The sequence below is a fragment of the Artemia sp. Qi Xiang Cuo genome, chromosome 19 (genome assembly GCF_049724085.1).
Source record: "Artemia sp. Qi Xiang Cuo chromosome 19, ASM4972408v1, whole genome shotgun sequence".
In the NCBI taxonomy this organism is placed as follows: domain Eukaryota; kingdom Metazoa; phylum Arthropoda; class Branchiopoda; order Anostraca; family Artemiidae; genus Artemia; species Artemia sp. Qi Xiang Cuo.
The window spans coordinates 5,477,606-5,502,885 of NC_142812.1; the positions used below are offsets into that span (position 1 = coordinate 5,477,606).

The 25,280-nt window shown below is 36.2% G+C and overlaps 1 non-coding gene across 1 annotated transcript; it reads left to right on the forward strand.

The window, feature by feature from the left end:
• Nucleotides 1-18,199: 18,199 nt before the first annotated feature.
• On the forward strand, nt 18,200-18,272 carry TRNAK-UUU (transfer RNA lysine (anticodon UUU)). Its single transcript has one exon. It is a non-coding gene; the product is annotated as a tRNA-Lys (tRNA).
• The last annotated feature ends 7,008 nt before the right edge of the window (nt 18,273-25,280 follow it).

Below are 25,280 nucleotides of genomic sequence, written 5' to 3' on the forward strand. Positions count from 1 at the left end.
TAGAATTCAAAGGAAATTAAACCTTCTTGGGAGGATATAAAGAGGGAAGCTTTGAATAGGTTGAAATGGAGGAGGAGTGTGTGCTGTTGTGGTGACTTCAGGCTCAAGTGTAGTTGTAGTAGTATAAATATTAGTAGTCACTGCATCAGCCCTGAAAGTTTCAACTTAATACCTTGAGCCGTTGCTGAGATATTGCACATGCGTCTTTTCGACAATCTGGATACACATATCACCTTTTGATTTAGTTTTATACTCCTCTCAGTTTCCCCTGAAAGCTAAAAACTAATATCGTTTGCTGTTCCTGGAGCATTGCATCCATGCCATTTTGACAACTTGGATGCATTCAAAACCCTCTTGATTTAGTTCAGTAGCATTAGTAGTAGTAGTAATAGTAGTAGCTCTGAGAGTTTCGGATTAATACCCTCAATTGCTCCTGAGCTATTGCTGATACGCTTTTTTAAGAGACTGCGTGAACATAGTACCTTTTGATTTAGTTTTATATCAAAGAAAACTTTCACTGAAAGTTTCTACCTAATATCCACTTCCGTTCCTGATATATTTTATCTGTACCACTTGGACAACGTTGATCCACTTCAACTCTTTTAATTTAGTTCCATAGCAGTAACAGTAGTTGATATAGTAGTAGTATCCCAGAAAGTTTCAAATTAATACCATCAGCCGTTCCCGGGATATTAGTGATATGCCCTTTCAACAACCTGCTTGCACCTAGTGCCTTTTCATTTAGTTTTACATATCCCTCAACTTTCCAAGAAAGTTTTAACTTAACCCTTTGCGTACTGAATTAAGATATATGGTAGATAAAAGTTATTCAAAAGAGTATTCTGGCGTAAAAAAAATTGCTGATTCCGAATCTATTTTCACTATCGCTCTAGGACAAGAAATAACGAAGATATAGAATGTCCTCGTGTGAGGACGTTCGTTTTTTTCTATGAAAACCCTTCAGTACTTTCAAAGTTTTCCGAAACGAAATATCAAGTAATTCTTGTCCAGATATGTTTTAATAAAACCAAAGGAAAAAAAAAGCACAAATTTAACTGTAATAAACAAGGAAACAGTTCCTATCGACTTCCAAACACAGCGGCAAGTCCATACACTTTATACATTTCATGTGAGTCTTTTTCTTGCAGACTCTGCAGCAAAGCTGTTCCCTATCCATCTTTGGAAAGTGTCCCTGACCATCCTGACGGATAGAAGCTGGGGCGGCTGCTACGTTGGGAGGTTTGGTTTGCTTCACAACACAGTTGCTTCTACAGAGGACGGACGACCTGGGCGTTTTTTCACCGGGGAGAAGCCTAGCTCATAGGCAATCTGGCATCGGAAGCGGAGCAATGACATGGACCTTGTTCCTACTTGGCTGCAGTGCCTTCTATACAACAGCCAAGAATTGACAATCAAAGTGTCGACAAGGTAGTAGAAGATTCTCATGTACCATCTTATTGACCGTATTTGGGTTCTGTACAAGGCAGTTAACATATCTGACAAATCGACGCCACCCATATACTTTTTGTATTCTTTGATGATTACAGGACGCACCACCTCGGTTCGAGTTTTATTTGAGGAGTCCCACCTCAGACAAGTATCTCTAGGCTCGACTGCACAATAGGTCGATGCTAGAGTAATGGCTTTATTATCGAACCAGCGACTACGGCGACGTCGTTGCAAGTCTCGACTCTCCAATCAGTTGCTCTTCTTCCCTCTTTTTTCAAGTTCTTCTCGTCGATGAGCATACAACCTTTGACTCGGTCTTTTTGGAGTGTTACCATACAATCATATCTGGTCAACTTCAACTGAACTACTACTAGCATGCTAGCGAACCAGTTTTCAAAATAAATTTTGAAGCCTTTCTGTGGTGGTAGGTCTTTGATCAACCTTAGTACGACCGAACCAACGAGTCCAAATCTTCAAGGACCTACGGTGCCACGACCCTTGTAAATTTCGAAGTCGTAGACTATCCCAATAGCTCCACCTCGAGTGAAATCTTCGAATCCCCACTTGTTTGGCTTAGCAGGTAATTACTGCTTCATATCTGAGCAGCCTATGACCTGCTCATCTACACTTTGACGCTCTTCGGACTCAAGCTGCCTCATGGCTTGCAGGATAAATTTGATCATTGGTCTTATATTGAAAAGCCTGTCGTGTTCTGGATCGTCCACTGGTTTGCTTGTTGAGTTGCAAACGAAGTGCAGGTTGACAAGAAGAAACTAAAAGTGATAGCGAGACATTTTAGATGCTATGACATCATACCTTAGGTCTCTGTCCCAGTAAAGCTTGTAACTTGGAAGGCGAAACACCCCTTTGTAGAAGACGATGAACATAAATACTTTTACTTCAGATACTGTCACAGGTTTGAAAGAGCGACCAGCGCGAATTCAAACGCGATGGTTTCATAAACTTCTATAGTGAAGTAAGAGCTGAAGTAGTCGTAAGGACTGGGCAACGGTTCTGGGGCAACGCCGAAGTGAGATTCGTGTGGCACATCGCCATCTAAGTATGGCTCGTAATCCTTATATCTCCATCGATATGGCGTACGACTGTTTGTATCCTCTGACTGATCTTCTGACGTCCCCTCCAGCAAGTTACTTTCAAGAAAAAATGGTGCAGGTCCAGGGATTTTCCTATTTTCAGCTATTTCATCAACTAGAGGTCTCATTTCTTCGTAAAGCAATTCACTGTCATCCATGTTAGGGAGCCATTCGTCTTCGCCGTCTGATTCCTCTAGCTCTTCTTGGTCAGCGACGCTGCTATCTGGCAGCTAAAAAAAATCTCGTCGGCGCGCTGACTGTCGAGTCTCCCCGCTGCCTTCCTCTGAGACATGCGTCTCGTTTTCTCGTATTCGTCCTCCATATCTGTAAGAAAATATATATAGAAAATAGAATAGAATATATTTTATTCACTACAATTACTGGAGCTAACATGAGCATGTCATGACATAAAAAAGAGACCCAAAACAAAGATAAAAAAAATAAAATAAATAAATAGCAACACGAAAAATTAAGGCAACAAGTCAATAAATTAAAGTTTTCAAGCATGGTCAATGAAATAGAATGATTCAATAAAAAAATTAATATATGTCAAGAATCAATTTTCACAGTTAAAATAGTGAACATTTATATTATAGCCTTTACTATATAAACTTTATACAGAATATATCAGAATATTAAATATATAAATGGCTGGTACATTCAAATCACTCAGAGACAAATACCTGAAATAAACTGCGTCGAAAATTAAATATTTATTAAGGTTACATTATTAAAACACCGAGTAAAATACCGAGTAAAATCTTTCGCTACTAGAGGCTGGGTAAGTCATTAACTGTGGAGAATTATTTTTTATTTGTCGGAGTATAGTGACTGGTCCTTCAGTAGGGGGGCTCTTGACGTCGGGTAGTAGACCACGATGAGCTGGGGAATTCAAACAATTTAGTTCAAACCGATATGTCAACTCATGTCTATGACTATCGAGTGAATTCAAGTTGATTTGTTTTAGTGCATCATCATATGTTGATTAGCTATGTCCAAGTATATTTTTTACAGCTCTTTTTTGTATTTTCTCAATTCTATCTGATTGATCTTTCGTCAAACCCGGATGCCAAGCTGGACATGCATATTCAAGAGAAGTTCTAACGTAGGCACCAAGAAAAGAATGGAAGAAGGCCCAAGCAAAAGAGAAGAAATCTATTCGAATTTGCTGCTTTATATATATAATTCCTGGACCAGATTGTAGTAGAAACTCTCTTACCTGCCCTATTCCTATTATAGTACAAACATACCCACTCAGTACGACCGTCTTCGTACGAGACAGGGGGATTTCCGAGTCCTATAACTTCGTCCCTGATTCTAGAATGGCCGAGAAAAAAATTCCTAGGCCCATGGGCGCCCATAGGCTGAATTTAAGGGGGTAGCTTACCTGGTCTAATCGGCACTTTCAGTGCTGTATAATTGAAATCTCAAGACAAAATGTCATAGGCAGCGCGATAAAGCAGCCTAAGTAAAGAGCGATGTGGGCACAATATATTGTTTTTTTTTTAGACCAGGGCACTTCTTATAGAAAGGAATGTCACAGGAACTTCAAAAGAGCTCATGGAGGGCAATCAGCTCCCCTCCTCTACGTCAATCACTTCTGCAAAAACATCCAATCAAAATTTTGAGATAGCCATTTTGTTCAGCGTAGTTTAAAGGTCCGGAAATTATGACTTTGAGAATGACAACCCTCAGGGCGAGGAGTATAACTTATGCCCTGGGGGACATAAGGTTTTTATAGAAAGGGTGGTCGTATAAACCCAGAGGGGGCTCATTTGATTGGTAATCAGAAGTTCTACTGGCCTTTTTAACAGTCAAAAGTGATTGGAGGTCAATCCTCCCCTCCCCATACACTAATCATTTACAAAAAGGCATTCAATCATAATTTTTTAGATAGCCATTTTGTTCAGTGTAGTTGAAAGGTCCAGAAGGTATGTCTTCGAGGATACCCCACCCCCATATAGCCCTCAGGTCAAGGGTTTTAAGTTACGCCCTGGGGGCATATGAGGTTTTTTATAGAAATGTTGGTCGTATAAACTTCGAAGAGGGCTCATTGGATTTGGTAATCAGAAGTTATAGTGCTCTTTTTAAGAGTCAAAGTGATCAGAAGGCAAATAGTCCCCCCCCACACACACTTCGTATTTTCCCGAAACGCTTCTGATAGAAATTTTAAGATGGCCATTTGTTGTCGTAGAAACTTCGAAAAGGGGTCAGTCGGTTGGTAGTTGAAAGGGCTAGTGCCTTTTTTAATAGTCAAAAGTGATGGGAGGGCAACCAACCCCCCCCCCCCACGCCCATTATTTCCCCAAACACTTCCAGTCAAAATTTCGAGATAGTTTTTTTTTTGACGTAGTTTAAAAATCATGAAATTATGTCTTTGAGGATGAGAACCCCCTCACAGTCCCAGGGCAAGGGTTGTAAGGTATGCTCCGAAGGCATTTGAGGTTTTTATGGAAACGGTGTATCATATATATTTTGGAAGGGACTCATTCGATCGGAAATCGGAAGTTGAAGAGCCATTTTTAAGAGTCAAATTCATCAGAGGGTAGCTATACCCCCCCACGTCATATTTTCCCCCAATACATCCGATAGAAATTTTAAGATAGCCATTTGTACACAGCCTTTGAGGTTGACACAACCCACCAGAGTATGGGGATAAGGGTTTTAAGTTATGCCCCGGGGGGTATAAGGTTTTTATGAAGAGGTGGACTTGTGAACTTTAGAGGAGGCTCATTTGATTGGAAATGCATACTTCTATTTTAATTTTAAGAGTCAAGCGTAATTGAGCAAAAATAGCCCCCCCCCCCTCTCCCTGATATCCTCTTTTGCCTAAACACATTCGATCGAAATTGTGAGACAGCCATTATGTAGCCAATAGTCCAAAGAGTATACAACAATGTCTTCATTAATCAAATATAAGAAATATTTAGGCGGACGTTGAACTAAATCAAAGCAAACTATGAGCATGTGAACTTTCTAAAAGGCGACAAAGCAATATCTCCAAGAACAGCTCACATTATTAAGTTAGATCTTTAAGAGTAAGTTGTGGGGGATTTTGAACTAGCGAGAAGGCACTATGTGTATACTTTTAGCACTACAGTTACTGTAACTAATGACGCTAAGAGTATTAAGGTGAAACTTTTAGGAAGTGTTTAGGGGGTGTTCCAATTAAACGAAAAAACTGTATACATGCAGGTTTTCAAAAATGCATATAAGCAATATCATAGGCAGCACCACTCTATAATAGCTAGAAATATCATTGAAACATTTAAAGAAGCTAATTTGATTCAAAATTAAAAGTTCTAGGGTCCTTTTTAAGAATAAAAAGAGACTGGAGGGCAATCAGCCCGTCTCTTAAGCCGATTTATTTCCCAATTACATCTAGTCAAAATTTTAAGACAACTGTTTTGTGCAGCATAGTAGAACGGTCCAGCAACTATTTCTTAAGGGATATTGGGCATGTCAAACCCTCAAAATTATGTCAAACTATGGATTATTATAGAAATTAAAAACCCGAAAAGGTATAAATTTTTTTTCGTAAAAATGACTTTGTAAATAAATAACGAACAGAAATTCATCTAAAAAAACGTTTTCCACAAAACGAGCTTTTCAAAGAAAAGTAAAGAGCTCCATTAAGCCAAAAATGGGCAGAAATAAAGTCAAGTAATCCAAGCGTAAAACTACTTCAAATACTATCAATAAACAAATGAAACTCAAAATGAACAGAAATTAGAATAAATAGCCGAGTCAAACTCGAAACGAGCAAAAATTAACATTAGTAGGGCTGATAACCCCCATGCCTTCTCAAGACCAGAACATACTTTGTGCTTTACTGAAAACAAAATATGTTTAAATGTTTTCGCTTGTTTTATTTAAATAAGTAAAAAACTTTTTTCATTCACTTTTTTTTACACTTTTTCTTATTTTAAGTAATAAATATCAGTATAGGTATATTAAACTGACAATCCACGGTCATTTTTTTTTTTTTTTTTTTATTAAAACCTAAGTTATTTCCTGGTCTTGAGAAGGCATGGGGGTTGTCAGCCCTAGTAATGTTAATTTTTGCTCGTTTTGAGTTTGACTCGGTTATTTGTTATAATTTCTGTTCGTATCTAGTTTCATTTAATTGTTGATAGTGACTTGTGTTAGTTTTACGCATGGAAGATTATTCGACTATATTTCTGCCCATTTTTGGCTTAATAGAGCTCTTTACCTTTCTTTGAAAAGTTATTCTGTGGAAAGTTTTTTTTAATTAATACAAATATATGGCATCGTCATTCAGCCAGGGAGGGGGGCTGATGCCCCCCCCCATTATGGGCGCCCATGACTAGGCCCTTGGCAATGACTCAGCATCAGCTCTAATTTTTTGTAGAACTTTTTGGCCCCATTCCACCTCTCAGCAAAATTAAAAATAAAACCTACCTTTTGACCAATTTCGACCCACTACCTTTGATTACTCAATAAAAACTAAAAGCGAAAGGGAAACATCATCTGAGGCTGGTTTTTCTATTGTCCTGAGGTTGACGTTTAGCCCCGTAGACGCTTTCGCCTCCGTTGCTATTTTGCAAGTCCACGAAATCGAAGAGGTTTATAAGCTTGCCTCGTACTAGGACGCTTGGATAGAAAGGGTTAAAACCTTGTTCAGTGTCTGATATATTGCATCTATACGAGTATAACAACCTTAGATGTAAGTGTCTTTTGATTTGTTTCAACACCCCCAACAACACGCTCTGAAAGTTCCTACGTAACACCGTCATCTGTTCATGACATATTACACATACGCCTTTAAGACCACCTGGATACACAGAGTGCGTTTTGGATTAATTTTACACCCCCCTCAACTTTCCCTGAAATTAAAAACTTAATACTTCATTCTGATCCTGAGATATTGTATCTATGCCAGTTTGACGAATTTGATACGCCTAAATCCTCTGGATTTAGCTCAATAGTAGTAGCAGCGGTAGCAATAGTAGCAGCCCTGAGAGTTTCAACTTAACACCCCGAGCCGTTCCTGAAATATTGCTGATAAGCCCTTTTGACAATATGGGTGCAGTAGTAGTAGCGTACAAATATTGCCTTTTTGCCACCACTGACCTTGTAATGCACGTGTTATTGCAATGTAACTACACAACGGTTGAGTTGAAGTTTAAGATTCTGGTGATTGACAGTTTTGTAATTTTAACTTAAAGTGCTCTATTCATTGATAATCCAGTAATATTTACAAGACATTTTGTTTCCAACTCTTCCAAATGGCTGAACACAAACAATTTGAAAAATAGCTTCAAAGCGTCATGATTACAAATGAATTGGATTTCTTCCTGAGAAATCAAATTGTTGGGCCGACGTCTAACTCTCTAAAAATATATTGCTTGCTATACTTGACAAAAAAAAGAATATGTATCAGCACCAGGGTTGCCACCATGGTCAGTTCCTAGTGCTACAATTGCCCAAATATGCGTGCCATACAGTGATTTTGGCTGTAATAGTGCTAAAATAGCACTTTTGTGCTACAGGTGGCAGCTTTGAATTAAATCACCTTGGTGGATTGTGATGAAAAAGTTGAGAGCCATAGCTAAGTGGCGAAAAAGCTAAGACAGGTAGTCTGAGTGAGAGACAAAGCTGGCATAAGCCTTTTTCAGAATTGTATAAAAATGATTTAATTTCACTTGTTGATAGATAGTCTATCCTCCATCCATCCTGTTAACCGTGGCAGAACTACCACGGTTAACAGGTTGCCATTATGGTCAGTTCCTAAAGTGCTACAATTGCCCAAATTTGGGTGCTACACCACAATTTTCGCTGCTAAGGTCATAAAATTGACTGTAATGGTGTTAAAATAGCATTTTTGTGCTACAGGTGGCAACCCTGAGCACGTGCTACAAATAATGAAATCATGCTAAAAAAGCACTTTTGTGCTACAGGTGGCAATCCTGATCAGTACACGTAAATTGGTTAAAGAAGATTCGCGTTTGCCCGTTTTTTTTTCTAACAAATGTGCCAGAGACGTTTCCAAAGCTGCGTATTTGATTGTTCGAATTTCCGTGCTCTTCGCCTTTAACCATCTTTGTGAACCCGCTTGTAATCGTCTTTGTTATACCATTTCCCAAACAATTATGTTTATTTAGAAATCCCTTTCCATAGCCGAGACAACATCATGAATATTATAACAGAAAAAAATAAAAAAATAATTTTTTTTTTCCTACAGTACCAGAATTAAGAAAACAAAAGCATATCCTTTATACATTTTTGTAAATACGGGGGGGGGGGCTGTGACATAAAACACATCTTTCTATAGAATTAGAAGGTGTTTAAGCTCACCCGCAACTACATGTATTCAGGCATCCATTTTTAACTTAAGTAATCTTGATGCCTGAGTATCCATACATCTCGAACTCCTAATTATGTACGACAATCAGGTTAGCCTAAGAAAGTATCTTTTTGTATTCTGCCCCCCGCCCCCTGGAAAATCTTCGGTCTCCCTTGCCTAAGGGTGGGACCTATGTATCAATGCCTACGTTGCCTACCATACGCTGTGCAATGCTGCACACAAATACTGGTGCAGATTACATTTGTGAGTTAGCCAAGACTGCAATACTTATTAAAGGCCCGTTTCTGCCGTACCATCTGTTACAAACAACTTTCTATTAGCTTGCGGAAACATAATTGTTAATTATAATATATTTTGAAAAAATTGTGAAAATGTGTTATTGGGTGGTAAAGATATGTGGTTGGAAATGTGACATTAATATTTACAAAGTGAATGAAACAAAAAAATGCAATGTAATTGTAAACGCAAAGTTGTCCATAGCTGTTCCTTGAACGAAGAAAATTGATAAAATAATTTTTCATCTTCGTATTTTAATTTTACGTTCAAAACCCCTAATCAGTTTTCTCCAGCATCGTTTTAAATTGTTAAATGATTTCACCAAAAACTGTTAGCAACAACTTCCTGTTAGCTCGCGGTAACACAATTGTTAGTAAGATTGTTACAAAATGAGGACTATGAATGTTTTTCTAAAAATGAGGATTTCTTGAGTTGTTCTAATTTAATTGATTTAAATGTGTATTATTTCAATATAATCAAACACCTAGCATTAAAGGGCACTATCCCATTACGCGGGCCTCTCGGGTTAATCACTAGACTAGGCAATGATAAAACCCAGTTTTGATGTCTTAACTGTTATGGAGCAGGCAAGCAATGATAGCAAGGTTTTCATTGCATAAACGATATTAAACTGTGGTTTTTGGGGGTTTAGAGGGGGAGGTACCTAGGTTAGGTTAGGTTACGTATTGATTATATGCATACCCACCCCACCCCCCCCACCCCTTAATGTGCAAATATATAGCCCAAATTTGTCTCTAAACTATTATATATTAGTCCTATTTTATTTGTTTCATTAGCATTAACCAAACTTGACTTTTTAGAGAGGCCCGCATAATGGGATAGTACCCATTAAAGGCGAGAATACAAACGTATATTCAGTATTACAACATGCCAATATTTCAAAACTTTTGGTGACCAAATGATATGCCTGAGATAGTCGTAGCTAGAAAAGAAAACTCCACAAAACTTATTATCTTCCTAATAAATTGTCAAAAGCAGATGCGGTTTTAGGGGAAAGACAGAGGAGGCACTTGCCTCGGGCGCAGAAATTTCGGGGTGCGAAATTTCGAAATTTTTGTGATTTTTGAAATTTTATTTTTATTCAAATAAAGTAAAGGGCGCAGTTAATAAATGAAAATAATTAATGAATTACTTGTTAATTAATAAAATCTAAGTAAAAAATTAAAAATAATTAAATAATAATAATTTAAATAATTAAATTAAAATAATTGATACTAATTAAATAATTAAGCAATAAACTAAAAATAAAATAAAACCTAAGTTATTAATCAATTTAGAAATGGAATATAAGTTTGTTAATAAATGAAAATGTTATTAAAATTTGGCCTGAGCAAGGGGGGAGGGGGCTAGTGGATATTCAACCCTATCGATAGAATCCCCAGTGTTTCTACGCTCTTAGATTTTATCTCTGAGAGGAATAGAAGGGAGCTTATAGCAATTTAGAAATAGAAATGGCCTGAGAGGCATGAAAATACGACCAGGGCCAAGACAAGAAGAGGGGAATTTTTCACCAGGTGCAAGAAAGGCCAGGACCACCACTGTTGAAAAGCAAGCGTAAAACAAAGCTCTGACTGAAAAAGTAGACCCCCTCCCTATTGCGATCCTTCCCAAGTTTGAAGTTTACCGTTGAATTGGAAGAGAATGGGAAACTTCCTTTCCTTGATGTTCTTCTTTTGAAAAATCAAAATAGTCTGGATTTTAAAATTTACAGAAAACCGACAAATAACAATAGATTTTTGTCTTATAGTTCCGGTCACGCTCGCCAAGTAAAAATTGGTTTGATCATTTCTATAACTCATCGGATCTTTAATCTTTGCTCTCCAAAATTTGTTGAGGAGGAGTTGTCTTTTCTAAGGAAAATACTAATAAGCAACATGTATCCAGAATGGTTAATTAACCAGACTTTTTAAAAGAGAAGAAAAAGGTATCTAGAGATTTTTAAGAAAGTCTTGGAGACAACTCTGGAGAAGGATGTTTTTTGTTCCTTACCATATGTACCCGGGCTAAGTGAAAAACTTAAAAGAATTTCACAAAGCAATGGTCTAAGGGTAGCTTTAAAAAGTAATAATACTTTGGGTAGTTTTCTAAATTCTGGGAAGGATCTAACTTGATTGGGGCAACAAAGTGGGGTTTATCAGATCCCACGTACTTGTGGAAGCTCATATGTGGGACGTACTAATCAGATTTTGGAAATGAGATTATTACAACATAAAGATGCTATTTCTTCGGCTTTAAAGCAAGATTATAAGTCTGAAGATTTTACTTCAGCCCTTTCGGAACATATTTTTAATTTTCCAGACCATTTTATTTTGTTCGAGAATGTCTCTTTGATTTCTAGGGATCGGGGTTTAAAGCAAAATTTTCGTGAAATTCTTGAAATAAAGAAAGTCTTATTCAAGAATATTTCTTTGAATCGTGATACAGGTGAATATCGGCTGGACTCTATATATGATAATTTATTAAAATATCACAGAGTAAAGTTCAATTCACCCAATGTAGTTGACCTTTGTCCAAATGTTATATCATTGAACGCTAATGAACCGAATCCAAGAAGGTCAAAGAGAATAGCTTCCGCCTTTGCTTTGAAAAGAATTAGAGACTCAAACAATATGTAGTGTTATTTGGTTTAGTATATAAACTTTTGTTTTAAATTGTTTTATTTTAGTTTTACTACTGATGACGGTCACTGTATATGTGACCGAAATATCTGGTATTTTTGTGAATTTCTATTACATCACTGTCTATTAAAAGGATTTTATCCCTATTTGAACTTTTATTTATCGTCCTGTACCCTAGTTAGTCCGCACAGGCTATCTCATGCTGTCCTTAGAAATGTCCTAGAAAGTTTCCTGAAGCTTTTACATTTGTGCTCTTTTTCCCTTAGGATACTGCTTCGTTGGAATTTGTCCAAAAAGCTCTATGCCAAAAATTCCCATATGGGAAAAATAACTTGTTATATTCAGCAATACGTTTTGATCACGACCCTTGGTGGAAAGCTATCATTCGAGCAGGCGGCCATGATTCCTACCATAGGTCATGTCGGGTTTCAGCGATGACCACGCCTTCCTGCAACCATTATGAAAATGCCTAAGAAGGCCTAGACTAAAGCTCAAGAGGCGACCGAAGTGGGAAGTATTCTCCATAATTATGAAGAAAAGTGCATATTTTTCTTGAACCAACATTAATTCTCCAGCTCGCTGACGGGCTTCGGATTATGTGTTCTGACTTATAAGTTGGACAGTACGTGAGGCTCTTAATCGTAAACGGAGCGATTTTGTACAACAGACTCCTCCTTCGTCATGGTGGGGATTCGAATATCAGAGGTTTAGATTGCGCACATCCCTTGATGACGCGTCAGTGAATGCAAATAGAGAGGCAAGTAGCTATACGGATAAGATTACGCATTTTTATTGATTTGCTCCGTTTTAGAAATAAACCAATTTTTGCTTGCAAATATGCTCACAAGAAAGGGGAAACGGCCTCTGGCACCAACTGGGAGGGGAGGGCGCATATCACCGCTGGGAACCTCATTTTGAATAAAAAGAATTGTATAAAGATAAAGAATGAAGAATATTTCCTTTAGATCTTGGTAAAAACATAGCTGGTAGCACTCGTCCACCCCCCTCCCAATAGAAACTTTTCTGGTGATGTTCATGATAACCAACGCAAGGGCTAATTCATTAAAATGTAGGAAGGGTCGATAGCTTATCTTAAATTAATTTTTAAGAAAAAAAAAAAGGATTTTCAAAATCTAAGGAAGGAGCGATTTTTTTTTTTTTTCTCGATTTTTATTTAAATGAAAATACCAAGAAGGATTTTAAATATCTAGAGAGCAATTGTCCTTAACCTAGATAGCGTATTTCAACGTACACCAATATAAAATGACAAATAGGTAGCCACCTCCCCTAAATAAGCCAAACAGATATTGAAGGAAAAAACGGTATAATAAAAGTCAAATATATATTTATTTTCCGCTTTTTTGTGTGCTTTGTAATTTGTTTTGATGGCGATTTACTTATTTTGTATACATTTTTTGTGCATATGGCCACAAGGCTTTTGAAATACGTTTATCGATCTCTACTTCTACTACCCATTTTCTGCAGAGCTGTGATGTCGGTGAATTCAACATGCCGACTCCGCTTTGACAGGCAGGTAAGAAAGTTTGTGACCCGACCCCTCGAAATTTGAAGTTTTCCATGGTCCTATATTTTTCATCGAATTTACCTTTCTTGGGGGTTGCAAGAAAAAAGTACCCAAAGAGATCTTTAGATCCATACCCCTTCTTGAAATGTCGAGGTTTTAAGATCTTTCACCACATTTTCCTATATTTGTCATGTTTCTTTATGTTATAAATCCCCCGTGTTATACTGCAGAACCCTCGAGTGAAGTGAGGGCAGAAGGCCCCGTCCGAAGCACGAGCACGAGTGAATGGATGGTTGCAATGCGCAAAGCTGGCAAAACCGGCTCTTTGCCGAAGAGAGGTAGGCCAACAAAAATGAAATGGGCCTTCATATATATATATATATATATATATATATATATATATATATATATATATATATATATATATATATATATATATATATATATATATATATATATATATATATATATATATATATATATATATATATATATATATATATATATATATATATATATATATATATATATATATATATATATATATATATGTATATATATATATATATATATAGGGAGTCCGGAGAATCTTTGGCTTTTTTTATTTTCTAATTAAATCGGATACAGATGCACTCACAGTCGGGTGGGAGGCATTCAATTTGAAGAGGTAGTGGAACTGGGGGTTTGTTTATTTTAACCGATTCCGAAGCCTTAATTCTGTCAACTCCTGCCAGTAGTTGACTCTGACTCCTATCCAGTAATTTAGTACCGACTTTGATTGAACAGTCCTGTGCCTGAAACGAAAAGAAATTGAACTTCTGGGTCTTAAAAAACAAAAAAAATTATTAAAGAAGTTGCATGTTTGCGCCTAGCCAGAAAAATTATCAGCAGACTTTTACCCCTGGATTGATTTCTGCGGGTGCCTTTGTCTGTTTTACATCACTGTATATAAATAATAGATATTATAGTATCTATATACAGTGGTTTTACATATAAGAAAATCATTCTTGCGAGTGTGAACAATTAGTGGTGTATTCAGTTTCGAAGTATTTTAAACATCTGTTTTTCGAAAAAGGAAGATAACAGAAAAAAATACCTCAAAAAAAGGAAGATAACAGAAAAAAAAGGAAGATAACAGAAATAAAGAGCATACGATGGACCGAAGTTTTACACGGTGGGGAGGACACAGAGAAAAAGTACTTCTCCCTACAAGTTCAAAAATGCATTCTCAAAAGCGGACTGTTTGTTGCTCCAAAAATAAGGAATTATGTGATTAGCTTACGGAAACACGTCACCAGTAGAACAATGGAATTGAGGCCGACTTTTCAAAACGAAAATGTAGGAGAATCATATGTCTTTGATATTCAGGGACATAATTTGCTATAGGGCAGGGGGCAACGGCAAAACTAAGTTAGGCCTTACCACAAAAACAGATCAGTTCTCTTTAGTTTATTATTTGGCATATTGTTTTTTATTTTTCACTGTCATTTTCCCTTCACTTGGGAAAGTTGACTCCAACTTTGCCCTCTCCCCCCGGATTTTGACCAAACTACGTCACTGTTTGTATTATGCTCATTTTCACTTGACTTGGAAAAGTTGACTCCAACTTTGCCCTCTCCCCCCGGATTTTGACCAAACTACGTCACTGTTTGTATTATGCTAACAGTTTTATAACATAGCGACGAAGACCACACTGCCTTTCCATAACAAACAACAAAAGTACGAAGAAAAATAGGGAAATCTTTTTGCAAGACAGTGGAGATAATTTGTATTAATGTTTTGGCCCTATCTCTAGGGCCTTATGTCCGTCCTGAGAAAAACAAAAACATATAAAAGGTAAAAGACTCACAACCCCATGCGTCTATTACAACCAAAAATTAAAAAATTTTCGTAAAGGTCCTAGCATCCTTACTTCAGTTAAGTTCAACCAGGACTTTTATATATTTTTGTCTTACTGAGGACATCTTCGCACATCAACTACGGGGGGAAGGCCTGAAGATCTCTTATATGGGCAGGACCAGATTAAATAGGTGCGGAGCCGAGATTGGATTTTTTGTGCAGTGCTCTCTCTATATATATAAATATTTAAATAATATATACCTGCATTGTAGTTTATCTACGTAAAGTAGTTTACGTACGTAGTGTAAAATCTCTCTAATATAGGACTACCCCGATTGAACTCAATAAATTTGACATGAGCTTTTACGGGTATCAGTTTTCCATATTATGTAGTATATATCATATAATAATAAACTAATTAATAAATCTCATCCAGTACTGCAAACTTAAAATGAATATATTATAGTTATTTGAATAACTCAAAATTTATGCCTTATCGTCAAAAACAATTTGCTTTAAACCTCAAAAACTTCTTTTTTGTTTATTCTGATGGTAACGCGGGGCCCTTTCAAATGCGGGGCCCGATAAGGCCAAATCACTCTAATGGCAATCCTGTTTGTGGGCGAGAGAAATACTACTAAAAAGGGTCCCTTTTTACTTGTAGTTCCCTTACAACCAACTGATTGACGAACTTTTGGTTTTCAGTCAAATGTTTCAAAAGGTTACCAAGAAATAAAACACTGAAATTTAAGTATATTTACTCCTGAAATTTATGGAAAATACTAGCAATAAAAGAAAAACATCAGGATCCTATAAAATGAGCTTTTAAAGATAGACAGCGAAAGTTAAAACCAGACAGGAAGGTACGCAAGATTGCACGTAAGGGAGGGGTAAAAAAAGCGTAAGCATAAATACATTTGGTGTATGAGGGGTGGGGCTTCCTGCCTCGAATATGAGCTAAGTGTTTGTATTTTTGCAATGTAACGTAGTAAGCAAATTTTTATTCAAAAACCAAGTCCGAAATTCATTGACTCTGTAGTCTTGTGACCCTGATCATGGATAGTAATTCTGTAGACCCATGATTCCATTTGTTTCAGTGTTTAAGAAAAGTAGCTTTTAAACGTTTCATGGAAAAGCATTGAGTCAAAAGATTATATGGCGGAGAGGCGCGCCTGAAGAAATTCTCCTTTTATGGTCATTTCCCTTTTTTGGAAAATGGTTTCAAGTATTTTCGAATCTCAAGAGATATGACTTCCCCCCTCTTAGTAAGATGCATGTTTAGTGGCCTTAGTTATTGTCGTTAAAGTACAATGCATTAAAATTGCGAGAAATCCATAACAGAGGAAGAAAGGTATTTTTAGAAGAGACTTTTTCCAAACTCAGAAGCTTGCTGGGTCTTAGTGGCCTCATTTCACTAAAATTGAGGGGGAGAATGCAATATCTTTATTTCAAAATCTGGAGGTGGATAAATTCGCCGGTACTTGTGCGTTATACCCACTCTTTTATATAGGTCAAATGAGACGCGGCAGTTACCGGGACAGATGCGGGAGAACAAACCCGTTTTACGGGATGATTCAACACACTGCGGTAGAGTAGATGTATAGTAGCGTGGTTTTAACCGCGTATACGATATTTAAAGTGTTGTTTTTTGTCGTTTTTTTTTTTGGGGGGGGGGGGGAAAGGTACCTAGGTTAGTTTATACCCACTCTTTTATATAGGTCAAATGAGACGCGGCAGTTACCGGGACAGATGCGGGAGAACAAACCCGTTTTACGGGATGATTCAACACACTGCGGTAGAGTAGATGTATAGCGTGGTTTTAACCGCGGATACGATATTTAAAGTGTTGTTTTTTGTCGTTTTTTTTTTTTGGGGGGGGGAAAGGTACTACGGTTAGATTGAGTATTTAATATATATGCTATGCTTTACCCCCCCCCCTAATGTGCAAATATATAGCCCAAATTCGTTTCTAAACTATTCTATATTCATCCTGTTTTATTTTATTTCATTAGCATTAACCAAACTAGCAGTATATAAAAGAATGGGTATAATGCACAAGTACCAATTTGCCTTTTCTTTTTTTTTCAATGAAAGTACCCAAAAAAGATATTTTTGATGAAGATTTCCCCTCAAAAATATATTTTTTAAAATCTAGGGAGAAGCAAAAATCTAGAGAGCACATGCTCCCCCCTCTCCCCTCCAAAAAAAAAGTTGACGCCGTTGCTGGGCTAAGTGGCTGAAACTTTCAGTAATATACTGAAAGTCCAAATTAAAGCCCAGAAACTTGATTTCAAGTACCTACCCCTTTTCCTTCAGAACATAGAATGTTCGTTTAAATAAGAAAAATCATGTGTTAATTGAAAAAGAGGTCGAGGGCGCTCCCCTAACGTAGTCTAACGTAGTTTAATTTACTTAATTAACGCAAGTTTGCGTTAATTAAACTTGGTCCTAACGCAAGTTTATCGGATCAACCTATTTTGCCCCCCCCCTAAAAAAATCCTGGATCCACCCCTGGTTGAAAGGCATGTACCTGGTATTTTGATAAGAATAACAATGTGGACAATAAAAAAGTAATTTAATAAAATGTGGTTTCTATGATTTATGCTGTGTGCTAAGTAAAATGTGAATTTTATTCAAGGTTAGGGCAAGTATTGATTTTCCTGAAATTAAGCTTCCCTTGTGAACCCACTCCTATAATAATAAAAAAATGTCTGGTACTTGTGTCTTATAGCAGCTTATGCAAGTCTATTAAACGTCAGTACTTCTTGTAGGGAAAAGTGTTTTGAGTATAGAGGAGGCAATTGCCCCCCCTGCCCCACAGCAAATTACGCCCCTGGGGATGAGGTATATAGTTCAAAAGACCTTATAACTTCTCGTGGCATAATGGTGGCTCTCGGCTCATGGCTAAAAGAGTCATTGATTTATAAGACATAATCTTTTTTGATTCTCGAACCTATATTTCAAGTTTTTATCTCAATCAAGATTCGTGGTTAGGCTTTGTCCTACTATTCATGATAATCAAATTCGATCCAGCAAAGCTTTGACATCAGCCCGGTTAGCTCAGTCGGTAGAGCGTGGGACTTTTAATCCTAAGGTCAAGGGTTCAAGTCCCTTATCGGGCGACTTTTTTACACATCGTTTTTACATTCTATGAATATGAGGAGAGAACCTGTCCTTGTTGAAGCTGATTATGGTAATTTTTTATCCAATGTTGTTTTGCCAATGCCAATTTTGGATAGAAAAACTAAATCAAGTTATTTGAACATGTCAATTTATTGTTTCTTTTGGTCCCAGTTAAAAGAAAAAAATTTTTGATTGGAAAAAATGAAATTTAAACCAAAAATAAAAGAGGAACTGAAAAGGGACAATCTTGTCATTCCAATTTGGTAAAAAAAAGACAGAAAAAAGATATAAAATTTGAATGAGGGATTTGTCCGCTGGGGGCCTAAATTTTCAATCTTTCCCTAAAAACGTTCTTGCCTCTCTCTCTCTTTCGACAACAACTCAAAACATCCATGCCTTTTTAAGTGTGATACATGTAAGATTTGTTAAAAATTAAAAAAAAAACACATAAGAAAGATTTGTGAGAGTTTGTTTTTCAATGATCTTTCTAATCAAAATTGCTTTCAATTGGAAAAGAAGTTAACAGTGGCTATAGAAAGCGAAAAAAGAAAAATTACTTTCGAATAATTTGGAGGTAAAAAGCGTTATTTTTATTTCATTGGTTTAGATCTGTGACGTATTTCCGTATGTCAATCATATTACTTTTTAAGCGTATGCTAGAAAAGGAATCTAGCACTGCTGTCTTGTTAAAACATGATTGGCTCTGTGTGAAATTAAATAAAAAAAACAAGTTTTTTAAACTGAAAGTAAGGAGCGACATTAAAACTTAAAACGAACAGAAATTATTCCGTATATGAAAGGGGCTGTCCCCTCCTCAACGCCTCGCTCTTTACGCTAAGGTTTTTTATTGTTTTAAAAAATAAAGTTGTGAGAAAGAGTCAAACTTTAGCGTAAAGAGCGAGGCCTTGAGGAGGGGACAGCCCCTTTCATATACGGAATAATTTCTGTTCGTTATAAGTTTTAATGTCGCTCCTTACTTTCAGTTTAAAAAAACTTGATTTTTTTTATTTAATTTCTGATCGTTTTTTAGTTAATGCAGCTTTTGTTTTGGCTCGCCGTCATTGAATAAGTAAACAAAATTTGCATAAAAATTTCACTTTTCTTTTACTAAATGGCTGTCTCTAAATTTGGTTGTGACGTAATTTACAAATTAACTTACGTAACGAACTTCTATATTTGTATATTTTTATTCTGGCAAAAAATACAAGGTTGCAGGTTTTTGCAGATATGAGCTTGAAACCTATGTTATAGGGTTTTCTGATACGCTGAATCTGACGGTTTGATTTTCATTAAAAACTTTTCACTTTTAGGGGATGTTTCCCCCCTCTTTAAAAATCGGGTAATTTCTTTGAGGTTCTTAGCCTTTGATTAGTAATAATTAACTTAATATAATTCATATATTTATAATCAGCATTATAAGCCCATTCTTTTGATACATTTATTGACATCAAAGTTCCGTTTTTAAAAGTTTCGATAACTATTGAGCCGTATCGCTTGTTTTTTTTTATTGTTTTTTTTTTCTATTACGTATATGTTATTACGTATATGATGGGTTCTCCCCTTAGTCAATACCACGCTCTTTACGTTAAAAGTTAAAAAAAATTTAATTCACAAACCCCTGAATCACAAAGGCCGTTTAATTAGAATAGATAGCTCTTTGGAAAGCACTAAAAAAAACTGTAGTGTAAAGAGCGAAGTATTGACTTGGGGGAGAACCCCCTCATATACGTAATAATTTCTGTTCATTTTAAGTTCTAATGTTGCTTCTTACTTTCAGTTGAAAGTACTTGTTTTTTTTAATTTAATTTCTGATCGTTTTTTAAATAATGCTTGGAAATCCGGCGCCCCCTTCATAGAAATGTCCCTTACCCCACAGAAACATCTTCCACGGAAAGATTCTCCCGAGTAACCCTCTCCTCCAGCCCCCCTCCCCCTCCCCACCAGAAAAAAATTCTTCCTGAAAATGTCTGTATACTTCCCAATAACCAATACAATATGTAAGCAATGGGCAAAGTTCATAACTTGCAGCCCTTCCCCTGGGAAATATGGGGGATTAAGTCATTTTAAACGACATATTTATTAGATTTTTGACTTTGCTAAACACAATGGCTATCTCAAAATTTTAATTGGGTGATTTTGAGAAAAACATGAGCGTGGGAAGTGGCCTAGTTGCCCTCCATTTTTTTGGTCACTTAAAAAAGGAATTAAAACTTTTAATTTCCGTTTCAATGAGCCCTCTTACGATATTATAGGACCACTGGGTCACTACGATTACCCCTGGGGAAAGAAAAAAAAAACAAATACCACCGCACCCGTGATGTTTCTTCGTGCAAAAAATACAGAAGATCATTTGCTTGTATAGAAATGTATAAAACCAGAGCAAGAGGGTTATCGGATACGCTGTGGCTGTTGGTGTTATCATTAGCAAGTTTTCGAACTTGTAAAGGGTCTTTCCCCCTTTTTTCAGAAAACTTACGATTAGTATCTTGTATGTAACTTCTGTTGTGTAAAATTAAACTTGATGAAACTTATATATTTGAAATAAGAATTAAAATCTGATTCTTTTGATGTATCTATTGGTACCAAAATTCCGTTTTTAGTGTTTCGGTTACCATTGAGCCGGGTCGCTCCTTACTTACAGTTCGTTACCACGAACTGTTTGATTTTAATCAAACAGTTTGACTTTCTCACAACTCAATTTTTTAAAACAATAAAAAGCTTTAGCGTAAAGAGCGAGACGTTGAGGAGGGGACAGCCCCTTTCATATACGGAATAGTTTCTGTTTGTTTTAAGTTTTAACGTCGTTTCTTACTTTCAGTTAAAAAAAACTTGTTTTTTTATTTAATCAATAAAAAGAACGAAAATAAATTCTACCTGATTGGTTCTTCACTTTGAAGGTGTAAGCCAATAAAAAGAAACCGAAAGTTGTTTTGAGTCACGAGCTTTATTGCATGTAAATTCTCTTTTTCTCTTTAGGTTGAACATGCAAAATGAATAAACAATTTGATTTTTCTCGCTAATTAAAATAATAGAAAACAAACTTGAAACTGAATTTCTTATTTATGTAAAACTTATATTTTTAGAGGCAATACAATAAAACTTTCTAGTATATAGGAGCTGAAAAATAAGAAGAAAAGAAGTACCAACATTTTATGTGTGAAGGAAAAAGCTTTTCCTGTCCTACAAAACTCGATGCATTGCAGGTTAGGGCCAGGGATGTACTCAGGGGGCCAGCTCCCCCTCCCCCTTCAATTCAAAATTTTCTTGAATTTCTTTGCACCTCTTATTCAACATCTCAAATAAAATTTGTTTTCATATACTTTGGCCACCCAAAGATCTTACTATCCCCTCCATTATTATCCGTCGTTAACCAGGTATGGGCCTGGTTAACGGCCATTTATTTTTCTGTTATAGAAAAATTGTAGTTAAAAAAATTTGTATGACATACATTAAATTTGGACTGCTCAAAAAGCTTTAAAAAAAAAAATAGAACAAAATTATAACCCTTTCATGCCTGAATTATGAAACACGCGCAATAGAATTCAGACACTACTTGAGAGAACTAATGTTTATGACGAAAATAAGACAAACAACAATATACAAAAATTTATTTCATATCAGAAAGGAAATAGCACTTTGGTGCCATATGGAACCATCCAGCAGTTACACTCATTATTTTTCATGCCAATCTATAAAGCAATTTCTTTGAGGACATAGTCGTATTTCACACTTGGAGCATTTCACCCTAGTATGAGCATAGACGCACTGTCGGCAACAAATCTCAGGGTTGCCACCCTGACCTGGAAGAATTTACTAAATCGGAGAGAAAAAATTTACTAGATCGCATCTATTTTTACTAAATGCTCTAAAAAAAATTTTGCACCATCAAGCATCGATTTTGACTTTAGGAGGATAATCAATACGATTTTCACAATCTTTTGTCCTTTTTTCTGCTTTTTTTTCTCTTTTTCCTTTTCTTTCGTTTTCATAGTAAAATTCCGGAAACCTACAAGTTCAAAAATCCTTTTTTTGGATATATATACATACATATATATATATATATATATATATATATATATATATATATATATATATATATATATATATATATATATATATATATATATATATATATATATATATATATATATATATATATATATATATATATATATATATATATATATATATATATATATATATATATATATATATATATATATATATATATATATATATATATATGTACTTACTTTTTATTTCTCTCAGCAGGCTCCTTTTTACTCAATAAGAATTTTCCAACTGAGGAGATTCACCTGATCACCTTGGGTGGTTGGCTTTTGTTTTGATTCCAATAGATTCCCAATCATCACAAACCCAAGTGTCATTATAGCTTCATTTTTTAGTTGGTAAGATTTGATACACAGAAGACGGAACGCTGATTTTGTCAGTAGAATTCTAATATTGAATTCTGAGACCGCCATAGGACCATGTTATTCTGAGACCGCCATAGGACGATGTTATTCTGAGACCGCCATAGGACCATGTTATTCTACGACCGCCATAGGACCATGTTATTCTGAGACCACCATAGGACCATGTTATTCTACGACCGCCATAGGACCATGTTATTCTACGACCGCCATAGGACCATGTTATTCTGAGACCGTCATAGGACCATGTTATTCTACGACCGCCATAGGACCATGTTATTCTACGACCGCCATAGGACCATGTTATTCTACGACCGCCATAGGACTATGTTATTCTACGTTACTCTATGTTCCTTCCTGTGCTATTTGGGATTGCGTAATATGTTATGAAGGACAGGTTTCTGACATAATTTATTTAGGCCAGATTTCTACTTCATAATAAAGTTGGCATGATATAATGTGGTCAAACATGTTTTGAGAGTATGCAGTTTGTTACTAAAAAATTGGACACTACAATCAGAATTGTTTGATTGACATTTAAAAAGGGGTAATGAGATTTGCGAATTGGAGTGTAGGACTTTGCGAATTTGATCCTATTAAGGATTGACTTGAAATAAATTTTTTTAACAAGAAATGGCTGAAAAGTGTTTTGGGGGAGATGGGGATGATTGTGTACTGTATAATACACAAGTGATGTTTGGACAGTGTTGTCAATTTAAAAACAATCGGAATTCATTGATTGACATTTGCAAAAAAGGATAAGTGATTGGATAATTTTTTAACATGAAATCTCTAAATAAAATATTTTTGGAGGATGTACTTGACGATGGAGAAAAAAGGTTAAAGTGATTAGCAATTACGAGCGAGGATTCCCCCCCACTGGTTCCTGGCAGTAGGCTACGCATATCAAGTTGAAAATTTGACACCATGAGGTATTTGAGGTTGAACTTGAACTAAATTAAAATGCACTATGTGCACGCAGATTTTCAAAATGGCATATCTCAAAAAGGGATTTGTATATTAAGTTGGGACTTTCAGAGAGTGCTTAAAGGGAAAGTCAATTCACCAAAAGGAAATATGTGCACGCTCAGGCCTGGATAAAAGGGTTAAAGTGATTAGCAATTACGAGCGAGGATTCCCCCACTGGTTCCTGGGAGTAGGCTACTCATATCAAGTTGAAAATTTTACAGAATGAGGTATTTGAGGTGGAACTTGAACTAAATCAAAATACACTATATGCACCCAGATTTTCAAAATGGCATATCTCAAAAAGGGATTTGTGTATTAAGTTGGAACTTTCAGAGAGTGCTTAAAGGGAAAGTCAATTCACCAAAAGGAAATATGTGCACGCTCAGGCCTGGATAAAAGGGTTAAAGTGATTAGCAATTACGAGCGAGGATTCCCCCACTGGTTCCTGGGAGTAGGCTACGCATATCAAGTTGAAAATTTTACAGAATGAGGTATTTGAGGTGGAACTTGAACTAAATCAAAATACACTATGTGCACCCAGATTTTCAAAATGGCATATCTCAAAAAGGGATTTGTGTATTAAGTTGGAACTTTCAGAGAGTGCTTAAAGGGAAAGTCAATTCCCTTATCAAGTTGAAAATTTGACAGAATGAGGTTTTTGAGGTGGAACTTGAACTAAATCAAAATACACTATGTGCACGCAGATTTTCAAAATGGCATATCTAAAAAAGGGATTTGTGTATTAAGTTGAAACTTTCAGAGAGTGCTTAAAGGGAAAGTCAATTCACCAAAAGGAAATATGTGCACGCTCAGGCCTGGATAAAAGGGTTAAAGTGATTAGTAATTATGAGCGAGGATTCCAACTTCTGCAGTAGGGTTCTCTGATACGCTGAATCTGATAGTGTGATTTTTATTAAAGTTTTACGACTTCTAGAGGGTATTTCCCACTTTTTTCGAAAATGTGGCAAATTTTCTCAGGCGCCTAACTTTTGACGGGTATAACTAAACTTGGTGCAACTTATATATTTGAAATCAACACACAAATATAATTCTTTTGCTGTATCTTTTGGTATCAAAATTCCGTTTTTTAGAGTTTCGGTTACTATTGAGCTGGGTCACTCCTTACTCTCTTTTGATAGTACTAAAGAACTTTCAACAGATAACTTTCAAAACTTTAGATATATCTTTTGAAAGTAATAAAGAACTTTAGCGTAAAGAGTGGGGATTTTCCTTCATGGACAATCCCCTTCTTCCATACAAAATCCCTCCATGGAAAGATGTTCCCACGTAAATTCCTCCATCGACCCCCTCCCCCATCAGAAAAAGTCCGCCCTGAAAACGTCTGTATACTTTCCAATAACGAAAACTATATGTAAGCAATGGGCAAAGTTCATAACTTGCAGCCCTTCCCCTGGAGACTGTGGGGGATTAAGTCATCCTCAATGACATAGTTATTTGATATTTCGACTATGCTGAACAAAATGGCTTTCTAAAAGTTTGGATCGTGCAACTTTGGGAAAATTGAGCATTGAATGGGGCCTAGTTGCCCCTTCAGTTTTTTGGTCACTTAAACAGGGCACTAGAACTTTTAATTGTCGTTCAAAT